This window comes from Adiantum capillus-veneris, chromosome 4 (assembly GCF_014529385.1).
Source record: "Adiantum capillus-veneris isolate H3 chromosome 4, ASM1452938v2, whole genome shotgun sequence".
Lineage (NCBI taxonomy): Eukaryota > Viridiplantae > Streptophyta > Polypodiopsida > Polypodiales > Pteridaceae > Adiantum > Adiantum capillus-veneris.
In genome coordinates this window covers 3412078-3424651 of record NC_140934.1, presented here as the reverse complement: position 1 = coordinate 3424651, position 12574 = coordinate 3412078, and positions in this window count along the sequence as shown.

The window sequence follows — 12574 nt, the reverse complement described above, 5'->3', positions numbered from 1 at the left end:
ACCTGAAGATTACTTCAGCCCATAAAGCTGTGTCAAGGGACGACACAGGCGAGGAGGGGGGGAATGTTAGCAGCAAGCTAACGTGGACACCATTTTTCGGAGTTCTCCTTGTAAAACAATTATTATTTTGATAAATCAGGAATATTGTAACTCTTATTTTCTTGGTAAACTTTGTGATTAATGAGCCGGGGCTACAAGCTTCCAGATTGTATCAATTAGTCAATTCCCAGCTTTGGTAGAACTCCAGATTATTATTTTTGACCACCCAAAAACCTTGGCTAAGGTATAAAAGCCAATTTTGTAAGTTTTTTATAAGCTTTTGGATAATAAATACACAACGTGAGCTAACGGCGCTCACTTCTCTCCTTTTCGCGCTTCCTACTCCCTCTCCAATTGTCACATTGCGAATGCATTTGTTGCATTGCAACCGCAGGTAAGAGCTCTACGCATTGACGTAAGCCATTCACAGTATTTCATAGCTTTTGGCGTTGTCGACCCGCGGCCTAATTTCATCATAATTAAGAATTTACACTTTTAAATAAAAAACTAAGCATAGGCGGGTATTGGGGCATCATTGCTAAGCATTTAGATGCATTCTGGGTCGAAAATGACTAGGTCAAAAATCCACTGCTGTTAATAATCGATTTTGGAACTTGACCTGAAGTGGGGTTTGAGATCATAGGCATGTGTGCTTAGGTCTTATAAACTTGTCCTAGAAGTTTCATTATGTTTGGATGTCATTTGATACTGTAACGGATGTGATTTGCTTGCTGATGAGCGATTGGCTTTTGATGATTTCAGTCACTTGAGTGTAGCTTGAGTTAGATGCGAGTTGTTAGTTGTTTTCCAAGAGATTGACAACCTTTTGTAGCCTCTATGCACTAGTCGTCAGCTTCGTCCCATGGTTTGACAAATTAATCGTGATTCTCGCTAATATACTGCAATAAGATAGGACGGTGAGGTTAGACATGCGTCCCACATCATTCTTGAGTATCCACTCTTGAGGATACACTTTTGAGAGCTCTCTCTCTTGAGTCTTCACTCTATGGCCTAGCCTTGAGCTTAATATCCATGCTTAAGAGGCTAGTGCTAATCCATTGTAATTACAGTAAGCTCATCTTGATTAATCTAATTCCTATTTTCTCATTAGTCTACCTCTTCTCTACATTTCATTATGTCATGAAGTAGTATTACACTCTCATTATTCTAGATTTGAGAGAGGTATGTACTTCTTGCTATTAACCACTCCTATTCCTCTATAAGCATTTGATTTGTGATATTTAGAATCACTAATTAGGTTGATTAAGTTGGGTCTTAATCTTGTAACTAGTGTGTGTGTCCTATTGTTTGCTTGTGTGTAGATAGGTTTTATGAAACTCTAGCACCATTCACCTCATGTGTGTAGCTATTGATGAAGTGCTGTGATTGACATGTGGTGATTGGAGAGGCCAACACCAATGTAATTAGTGTGTGCTTATCATTAGTGTGCTTGGGGTTTTTAGTCTATGGTAAGTCGGACTTCGGTGGGATTGATGTGTGTAGGAGTTGATTGATTAGTGATTAGTGATTAGAATATGATTAGAGTTAGTCTTTCTTGACATGGCTAATCTCTACTTGCATTGGAGAGGTGATCTCTTGAATCCTCTATTTCTATTAATCCAATGCTTGTGCTTCCATGCCCTAGCCGGGTCACCGATCCACGAATTTGATAATTTTGTGTGGGTTGCGATTAGGTCATTGCTACAACGCCTCCGTACATTTGTAGGGTGTAGGGAGGCATTGTAGCAATGACCTAATCGCAACCCACACAAAATAAATGTGGGGAGGTATTGTAGCAATGACCTAATCGCAACCCACACAAAATTATCAAATTCGTGGATTGGCAACCCAGCTAGGGCATGGAAGCACGAACATCGGGTATATAGAAATAGAGGATTCAAGAGATCACCTCTCCAATGCAAGTAGAGATTAGCCATGGCAAGACTAACTCTAATCATACTCTAATCACTAATCAATCAACTTCTACACACATCAAGTCCACCAAAGTCTGACTTACCATAGACTAGAAACCCCAAACACACTAATGATAAGCACACACTAATTACATTGGCGTTGGCCTCTCCAATCACCACATGTCAATCACGGCACTTCATCAATAGCTACACACACGAGGTGAATGGTGTTAGAGTTTCATGAAACCTATCTACACACAAGCAAACAATAGGACACACACACTAGTTACAAGATTAAGACCCAACTTAATCAACCTAATTAGTGATTCTAAATATCACAAATCAAATGCTTATAGAGGAATAGGAGTGGTTAATAGCAAGAAGTACATACCTCTCTCAAATCTAGAATAATGAGAGTGTAATACTACTTCATGACATAATGAAATGTAGAGAAGAGGTAGACTAATGAGAAAATAGGAATTAGATTAATCAAGATGAGCTTACTGTAATTACAATGGATTAGCACTAGCCTCTTAAGCATGGATATTAAGCTCAAGGCTAGGCCATAGAGTGAAGACTCAAGAGAGAGAGCTCTCAAAAGTGGATCCTCAAGAGTAGATACTCAAGAATGAAGCCTCCTTGCATAAAGGATTCCTTTTAAAGACTTTCACCACAATCCCTTCTACTATGGGTTTAAGCTTGAGCCCTCTAACTAGCATATACAACTTTGGAACTCCAAGTGAGCCCAAGACTTATACAAAGTGTGTTGGAAATATTATGCACAACCATAGCATATGTCCCGCTTGATGCATAACCCGTGTAGCCTGTGTTAGCCGCTGCTAACATCCACATTTGTGTAATCCACAATGGATGCATCAGTATTCCCAAAGTATAAGCATTTGTCTATCATAACTTTCAAATATCTCAAGATGTGCTTCACTACTTCCCAATGCCTTCTGTCAGTATTTGCCATAAATCTGCTAATCACTCCCACTGTAAAAGCAATGTCTGGTCTCGTGGCTACCATGGCGTACATGAGACTGCTAACTGTTGAAGAATATGCCAATCTAGCATTATTCTTGCTAAATTTTTTATATACCTACATTGGGGTACTCAATGCCTTCCCCTTGCATATTCAGATGTTGCAAGATATTGTGGATATACTTTTTCTAAGACAGCTCCAATATTCCATGTTTTCTATCCCTCTTGATACGTATACCTAGAAAGTGACTTGCATCTCTCAAGTCCTTCATTGCAAACTGCGTGCTAAGTGACTTCTTCAAGATGACAATCTCATCACTTCCTAACAATGATCATTTAATCAACATAGAGTATCAAGATGATAAGTAAACCATCGTTCAAATTCTTGGTATACAAGCAGTGATCTTCTTGGCTCCTTACATAACCTTGGGACTGCATGTACTTGTCAAACTTCATGTACCGCTGCCTTGAGCCTTGTTTTAGGCCATACAATGCCTTACAAAATCTACACACCATTTCTGCCCTTGTAGGCTTTTTAGCTTTGACTTCAAAACCCTCTGGTTGTTTCATATAGACATCCTCATCAAGATATTCATGAAGGAAATATGTCTTCATTTCCATCTGGACAAGTTCCATGTCCTCAATGGCTACTAGTTCAAGCACAAGCATAGTCATCTTGACCACTGGAGAGAAAATATCATCAAAATACACGTTTTTGTTTTACTTAAAACCCTTAGCAACCAATCTATCCTTATACTTAGGCTCAGGATCTTCTTTTGTGTACTTCTTCTTATACACCCATTTGCAAGACAAGGCTTGTTTTCCCACTCAAAACTTTGTCAGTTCCCAAGTTTCATTTGTCATGATTGAGTTATACTTAGATTTCATTGCCTGCTCCCACTTCATGTTATCTTCCATCTCAATAGCCTCTTGGTAGTAGGTAGGCTCACCACAGTTAGTGACCAACAAATAGTCTAACTCTGGCTAAAAATGCTCAAGGGCACAAGAGAGTCGCATAGATTCTCACTGTGTGATTGCTAGACTTTACTCTCTCAAGAGCATCACTAGCTCTCTGAGGAGCACGACTAGTAATAGGTACATCAGTAGTAGATTGAGTTGTTTGTGTAACTGGACTGAGGCTACGTCCTCAAATCTCACTTTGCAATACTCAACCTCTTTCATCTGCTATCTATGCATCTTTCATTCATTGAAGATCACTTGTGACTTGGGGTCCAACTTCTTTCTAAGTTCTTTAGGCACATGTGAGAATGCCTCACACCCAAACACACGTAATCTGTTGTAATTGGCCTTCTCGTATATCCACATCTCCTATGGAATCTTGTAGTCTAATGGTGCACAAGGTGACTTATTGATTATATGCACCGTTGTCATAACAGCCTCTCCCCAAAACTCTTGAGGTAAATTTACCATACATAGCATGGAAGTGACCCTCTCTTGAATAGTTCTATTCATGCATTCAACAACTCCATTCTAAGTAGGTGTGTACAATGTAGTAAATTGTCTCTAAATTCCCCCTTTTCTACAAAAGGTCTTAAACTTAGTGGAGACATACTCTCCCCCATTGTTAGTGCGCAAAGCCTTCAACTTCCTGGCTGATTAGTCCTTGACCATAGCTAGGAACTTATAGAATGTAGCAAAAACTTTATTTTTCCTCTTCAAGAGGTAGACCCACACCTTTTGAGTAGATTCATCTATGAATGTCAAGAAATATAATGCCCCCCCTATGGAATTATGTGGCATAGGCCCATATAGGTCACTATGAACCAAATCTAGAGGGTTTCCTAGTTTTCTATCCAATGGCAAAGTGGTAAGCCTAGTCTATTTCCCGTATATGCAGTGCTCACACAAACTAAAGTCATAATAGTTTAACATTGGGATATAACCAAAACGTTGCAATTGCTTCGTTCCATTCTGACTCATATGACCAAGCTGGCTATGCCACAACTCAATAGGAGGTAGGTCGGCTACATAGATAGAATTCTCTTTTGCAGAAGAGACATACAAGGAATATAATGAGCCACACTTTTGGCCTTCAGCATGACCAAGTTACCTTTTGATATAAAACTTTATTCAATGCACGCTTACCATTCTCAGCTGAGTAGAATGACTCCTATAATTCCATTATAGTAGACTTGCCCATAATTACAAAGAAAATCAACTCATCAAGGTGTAAGCGAATGGTCACCATAGCACAAGCATCAAGCTCCTCCCACTCATCATCAGTATAAACGCCCTCTTTACACACTTTTAATGGTGTTGCAAGTCCCTTATTGACCAAGACAAAGGACTAAGAAAAGTTACCTTTGCAAAAGGTGACTTTGTATTCTTGAAGATTCCTACAAAGTCAAAAACCATGAATATGGGAAAGGGAGCAGTACAAATGCTTTCCTTTGTTGCCTTCATCATATCAAATTCCAAAATGGGTAAGTACTCGTCCCACTTACATTGCTTCTCTTACATAAGAAGTCAACATATCCTCTAGGATTTGGAAACCATTTCGGTTTGAACATCATACTGCAGATGATATGCTATACTCATACTTATAGTGGTATCCATTTTTTTGAAGAATTCTCTTCAAAATGACTTGAGCTTCCTATCCCTATTTGACACTATCCCTATTTGACACTAAATCTGTGGGTAGGCCATATAGCTTGTAGAGATTTTCAATAAAGAGTTTTTTTTATTGTAGTATTTTAATCGTTTTGTTTGTGGCAGAAAAACTTTCCATTTTGGCTAACCTGTCCCCTACCACCCAAACGGAGTCATTCCCTCGGCTGGTCTTGGGTAAACTGGTAATGAAGTCCATGAAAATGCTTTCCCATTTCCCTTGAGGAATCTCTAAAGGGTGGAGTAGTCCCTCAACCTTGAGACGCTCAAGTTTATCGACTTGACATTTATTGCATTTCAACACATAATTCTAAACATCCTTAACAAACTAGGCCAATGAAATTGTCTTTTGATTAGTGCATAGGTCTTTTGAGTCCTGGGATGATCGGCACTTGGACTACCATAATTTTTTTTGAGAATGCATGCTCAAAAGTCACCAGTAGTTGGTACACACACTCTACCCTTGTAGAGTAAGTACTCATTTTCGATGGAGTAATTAGCATACTTCTCCCCTCGATGGAGTTTATCATCCCCCTTTGAAGTCGTAGTTATTAAGGGTGATGAAGGATCTATGTTAGAACTCTTTGGCTCCAAACTATACCCCAAATTCTCAGTTAGTCTCTCCTGACTAACTCTCACTCTACTGCTCACCACACCTACGACTAGTCTCTTCAGACTAGCATTACGTGTGCAAATGAGGGAGATGGTCGTGTCTATGAATTAATATGATCATGTACAACATGCCAGACCTCTATAAAAGATGGATCGTGCTCACTCCATGAACTTGTTCTTGAAGACTGAGAAGCATAATTCATTAATTCGCAACATACAACTAAGTGCATCTACCACTATGTTATATACCCCTTGTTGATCACGTATTTGAATGTCAAATCCCAACCTAGTCTTTCTTCCCTTCAATTCATTTTGACTTGAAAATCATTCTAGACTTTCATGGTATGTCCGGACCTCAAAAGTGGCACCATATAAGTAGTATATCCACTTTTTAAGTGCATGTACTAGAGCTAGTAACTCTCGCTCATAGGCCGAGTAGTTATGCTGAGCATTATCTAATTTTCTACTTTCAAATACAATTGGCTGTCCACTTTGCATAAGTACTGCTGCAATGACCCCATTACTTGCATATGTATCCAATACAAACGGCTCATTCGGATCCACTATAGTCAATATAGGTGTAGCTATTATAGCCACCTTAAGCTTTCAAAGATTTTCTATTGGGCTTCCCCCAAATTATACTCTTATGTTTTGACCTCAACTGCTCTATCAAGGGGACTATGATCTTTGCATAGTTTGGTATGTATTTTCTATAAAACCCTCAATATACCCAAAAAACTTTGTGATTCTTCGAGGATTTTTGGTGTTGGCCACATGACAATAGCTTCCACTTTCTCGCGTTCCATTCGCGCTTCCTTTGTGGATATACCAAGAAAAATTTGTGATTCTTCGAGGATTTTGGTGATGGCTACATGACAATAGCTTCCACTTTCTCAGGTTCCATTTGCGGATATAATGTCATTAAGATAACGAACCTTGGTCTCAAATAAATCACATTTCCTTTCCTTCACAGATAATATATGTTTTCTCAATAAGTCAAACGCTAGACGTAAATGTTCTAAGTTATCTTTTTTATTTTTAATATAGACGTAAATGTTCTAAGTGTTCTTTTTGACATTTACTATAAACTAGTATACTATCTAGGAAAACTACTACAAAACTTTTCCAAGTATGGACGTAAAATGATATCCATTAGTGTCATAAATGTTGTTGGTATATTGGTTAGCCCAAATGACATACCCAAGAACTCAAAATGCCCAAAACGGGTCATTAATGCTATCTTTGCAACATCTTCTAGTCTAATCCTAACCTGATGGTAACTAGACCTCAAATCTATCTTTGAAAAATACTTTGACCCAAAGAGTTGATCAAACAACTCATTAACACGTGGCATCAGGTACTTGTTTTTAATTGTTATCTAATTAAGAGCCCTATAATTTATGCACATCTGCATAGATCCATCCTTCTTCTTTGCCAAAATAATAGATGATGCCCCACAAACTAGAACTAGGTTTGATGCTCAAGTATTTTGTTAACTATTTTTACACTTCCCGTGCTTTGGAGTGGCTTAATCTATAAGCGAGTTTACTTATAGGTTTTGAAACCAGTGTTGGAATAAAGGCTCTTACCCTGGTCGGACACGCGAGAGACATTTGACCGTTCATTACTTGTACACACCTTATTCTTTACTAGTTAGAAGAATAAGGGACTCTCTCACACACATAGTGTTGAGCTGCTCTATCCACATCTTATGCTCTCTCTCTCTCTCTCTCTCTCTCTCTCTCTCTCTCTCTCTCTCTCTCTCTCTCTCTCTCTCTCTCTCTCTCTCTCTCTCTCTCTCTCTCTCTCTCTCCCCTTCTTGGTCTCTGCACACACACCGCATTTTCACACTCACAACTGGTATCAGAGCGCATGGTGATCACGAAGAGCACGGTGACAATGTGGTGGAGATTGCGGTGAAGCTACAAAATTTTCAATACTATTTTGCAGCATAATTTGGATGAGAAAAAGGTCAGTTTTCAGCTTGGTTTTTGTTAGCTTTATTGGAAACGTCATGGTCTACAACTTTCCAATTAATTTTTTTCCAAATTTAGCACGTGTTTTGCTATACATTTGGCAAATTTTTTGCAGGTCTAGGGTACACAGCTGCAGATTTTCACATATCTGTTTTGACCTGTAAAAACAACTCATTTCATGGCCATTTCTGCTACGCTTTTTGAGATCTACAACTTTGTAGAAGGAAGTTTCTACAAATTTTGAACGGTTTGAGAGATATGGGCTGACCGGCTATAGGGTGTTTGGGAAGTTGCAAGTTAATGTGCAGACCATGTATGCATACTGTGGTGATTTGCTACATTCAAAGAGCTTGGATTGAGCTTTGTCGTTCTCTTGTTTTGTGCATTTATGTTTTACTCCCAGTGAAGAGAGTGTGGGCTGAAAATTTCAACACATTCATGTGCATAAGTTGATAACATTTGGTGGATGTATGCTCTCTTCTGGACTCTCAAGATTAGAGAGCGGATTCATCACAATTATGCATGTTGGCTTGTGTGATGAACACGGATTTGCAGAGTTTTATGCATATATATTGAGTGCGGGTTAATACACATTTATTGCTTGTGTTTGAGATTGGCAGTTGTTGTTGGTTATTTGGGTTTGATAGCCATTGTACTATCGAAACTCTGGCAATTTTTTTTCCAACAGCTTTGTGCACATGATTTGATGCGATCCAGGTAGTGATTGCAGGTTGCACTTAGGGTTCATATGATATTCTCTACAAGTGGGAGATTGGTGCATGTATACCTCGATACCGCACTGGGTGAGCTTGGCGAATAGCTCACAGGTTGGCAGTGTCTTGTAAAGCAGATACAACTCATGTATTGACATTGCGGGAGCTTTACGCTCATTGATTCCAATTTAGGGATTCCCAGATTGTTTGCCATTGTATTTGGCATTGTGCCATACTATTTTGGCATTGTTTACTTCCTTGTTTTTTGGTGAGATTTTGCTCTAGTTATAGAGGAGACTTTGCCAAATTTTTTCTAGGTGTTATGCGTTTTATGACAGGTGCTACAGATCTGTTTTAGCCAAATTTTGGCTTGTGCCTATGAGGCTGGTCATTTTGCTTGCACTCTCATTGCATATGGTCACTATTTATGTGTGATTGGCCCTTGAATTTGGCAGAGGGTTATACGCTTTATACGATGTTTGCCATAGTTTTGGTGGCAAGTGTTTGATCAGCTAGTTTTCTTTTGCATTGTGTTGAGCGGTTATGCTCTTGTGGACAATGTATTTACACTTTGTGTGGGCTGATATATAGAGTCATTTTACACTCAATTATGGAATATTGCAATGGCAGTTTGTCATTGGATACACAAGCTGGTGTATCATGCAGATCTCAGGGACGTAGACATGTGGTTTGCTGGCATTAAGGTAGACCATGGCACATGAGGAGGCATTGTTTCAGGCATTGGAGATAGCGAAGGATTCCATTGGATATCGCTGAGAGTACAATTGTGGTAGAAACTCCTACTTCTATAGGTTCACCTATGCATGTGTGGAATTTGTCTCATGATTGGCAACTAGACAACAATGCTTTACACCATGTTATCCTTGCAGGGAGTGGTTTAGCATGTTTTTTGCTATGAGGTAGGATGGTGCTCATGGTGTGGGTGACATTCATTTGCATTTTGCCAATGGGAGTATCTTGTGCCCCATGATGTTCAATATGTGCCTAATTCTCGTAGGAGTTTGATCTCCATCTCACATAGCTTAGAGATCATGGGTGTCATGTTTAGTTGACTGATAATTCTTACTTGATGAGAAGAGGTTTTCTTGTGATAGAGTGAGGTCATCATGATGCTCGTTTGAATCTTCTCTATATCTTATGTGTCAAAGACCCCATAATCTCTGTGAGTTCGTTGTTTGCCATGCAGATGTTTGTAGTCTAGGCAAGTACACTTTACTAATGAGAGCAGCGTGACACTTTGCTCGTTGTGCATGTAGGGTCTAAGGGTAGACATGTAGAGCAGGAGGGATCTTTGAGTGCACAACTAGAGCAATCACCAATGGTGGTGATAGATTTTGAGGCTTTGCCAATCACGGAGCAGAGCATTCAGTCATACGTACAAGACGGTGCAGTCTCAGTGACTTTGCAGACATGTACTTTTGTGGATGATCTCTAGAGTGTTGTGCACGACATCTCTGTAGATGTAGAGCTAGATCGACGATAACTCCTACCACGGAGATGAGCATATGGAATTCTTTGACATGCTCATACTAGAGGTTGATTAGGTGATGCCAAGACATGAGGATGCAATCTCTATGGATGATGAGGGAGTGGCAACTACCTTGGAGTCAGGATTGATGCATCCATATGCGACTAGTGTTGGTGCTCAAGTGTTGGTGATGATACAGTGAGGGTTGAGATACCTACTATGGATAGATTGGCAGGGTCATTGCACATGGCATTGATGCAATTAGCATGGATATGCTGGCAGAGATTATGTATTGTCATCAGCCTTTGGGACTCTCATGTACAACCTCTTAGTGTCGAGACCCGACATAGCAATTGCAGTGTGAGGGTTTGTAGTTGGGGTTGTCAATCATTCGATGACTAACACTAGCATGATGCATCATGGAGCAGTGCATGTCATTATAGGATACCTGCAAGATATGCATGATGATTCTAGCAGGGATATAGGCTTTTGCACAACTCTAGAGCCTACATGACGGCATGCATTGGCTTCGAGAGAGCCAATGGACATAGGTTGAGACAATTTTCCTCCCTTACCTATTGTACATACTAATAGGTCCTATAGTAGTACCACTTATCAGCACATTCACCTTTAAGTGGGTGCTGACAGGCCAACCTTTCAACAACGCTTCCACAAAGATTTCATGAATATTCCTCAAAGATTCCATATGAAGATGCTGATGAAGTGATGAAGATGAAGATGGATGTTGTAATGTGAAGATACAAGCTCATGGACATCATCGAATATCCCGTTATTATTATTTTGAGCCATTACGGCCACTTGTAATGTTTACATGAACTTCATATTTTAAGTGGGCAATTGTATTTTGGTCGCAAATGCTTGTTGGATGAGCAAAGCCAGCTCACGGTGTTGTAATTAAGCTCTATAGAAGCCTAGGGACAAATCAGGTCATTTTGGTCGGACATTAGATTTTCTAAGGTTTAGTATATAAACCAAAACCTAAAGCTTTGTAAGGGGACTTCTAATAATCTTATCTTTTGTGTCAACTGGGAGACTACGAGAGAGTGAGAGAGAGTGTGTGTGTGTGCTACAAGAGCTACGGTGGTTGGAATCGCAAACGGAGAGCAGCAGCGTGTTGCCCACGAGGAGAGCTACGCGTTGATGCTTACATCACGTGCGTTCATATGTGTTTTGGCAGATTCACCTGCAAGCTACTTTTGGAGTTTCGATGAGTAAACGTTGTCCGTTTTTGCATTTTAGCATATCCACGCGATCAGAGTGAGTAAAGCTACGCATTAGGCATCTTAGTTTTGGGAAACATTGACCTGCAAAAACCTGTCAAACATCCTACGTGATTCTGCACCGGTGTTTTTGGGTAGGGTTTTGGGTCACGGACTTAGGGAGAGTGGCCTATTGGTGTTGATAGGATATCCCTCAAGTTTTGTAACGTTTCGAGAATGTCTAATGGGCTTTAGTCTTGTGGTAGAATCATAGGAGACTCACATTCACAGAACCGATGGCATGTAGATTTGATATCTCTGTAGGAAGTAGTCATTAGTTGGTCGAGTAGAGGTTGACACCCTTTGCTTGCTTCCACGCACCTGCGGGTTGAGCTCCGTCCATAGTTGACATTATATGTTAGGTGAGTTCTCGCCAGTGTTCAGGAAAAGTGTGCCTCAGCTTAGCCTTGAGTGTTGAAGATGATGAAACAGGAAACAGAAGGAAGACAACAACTCAGAGTAGGAAGAAGATGGAGAAGGAGAAAACACAGAGCTTGTGTACGAGATCTCTGTAGTCTGTCTCTCTGTATTGGAATAATAATAATGTGTACAAACTCAGAGCTACAAAGCTTATATGAAACCCTAAGAGATAAGGTGTCCTTTCACACCGGATGTCCAAGGGGAAAAACCCAGTGGGAGAAAAGTGCCCCTGGTGAAGCGCGTATACACACTAACACTACTACATGTCTACAAATCCCCCCTGTAGTGATAGTGTGAATCCGTACAAGGTAGCAGATCATCATGTGTATGAGAGTAAGCCCAAAGCTTTTCGGAAAGCTTCAAACTTTTCTCGTGATAACGCCTTCGTAAATAGATCTGCAATGTTATCCTGTGTAGGACAGTAAGTTAGTGTGATCTCCCCTGCATGTAGCCTTTCCCTGACATAGTGGTAGTGAACCTCTATGTGCTTTGTTCTTGCATGAAATACTGGATTCCTTGCAAA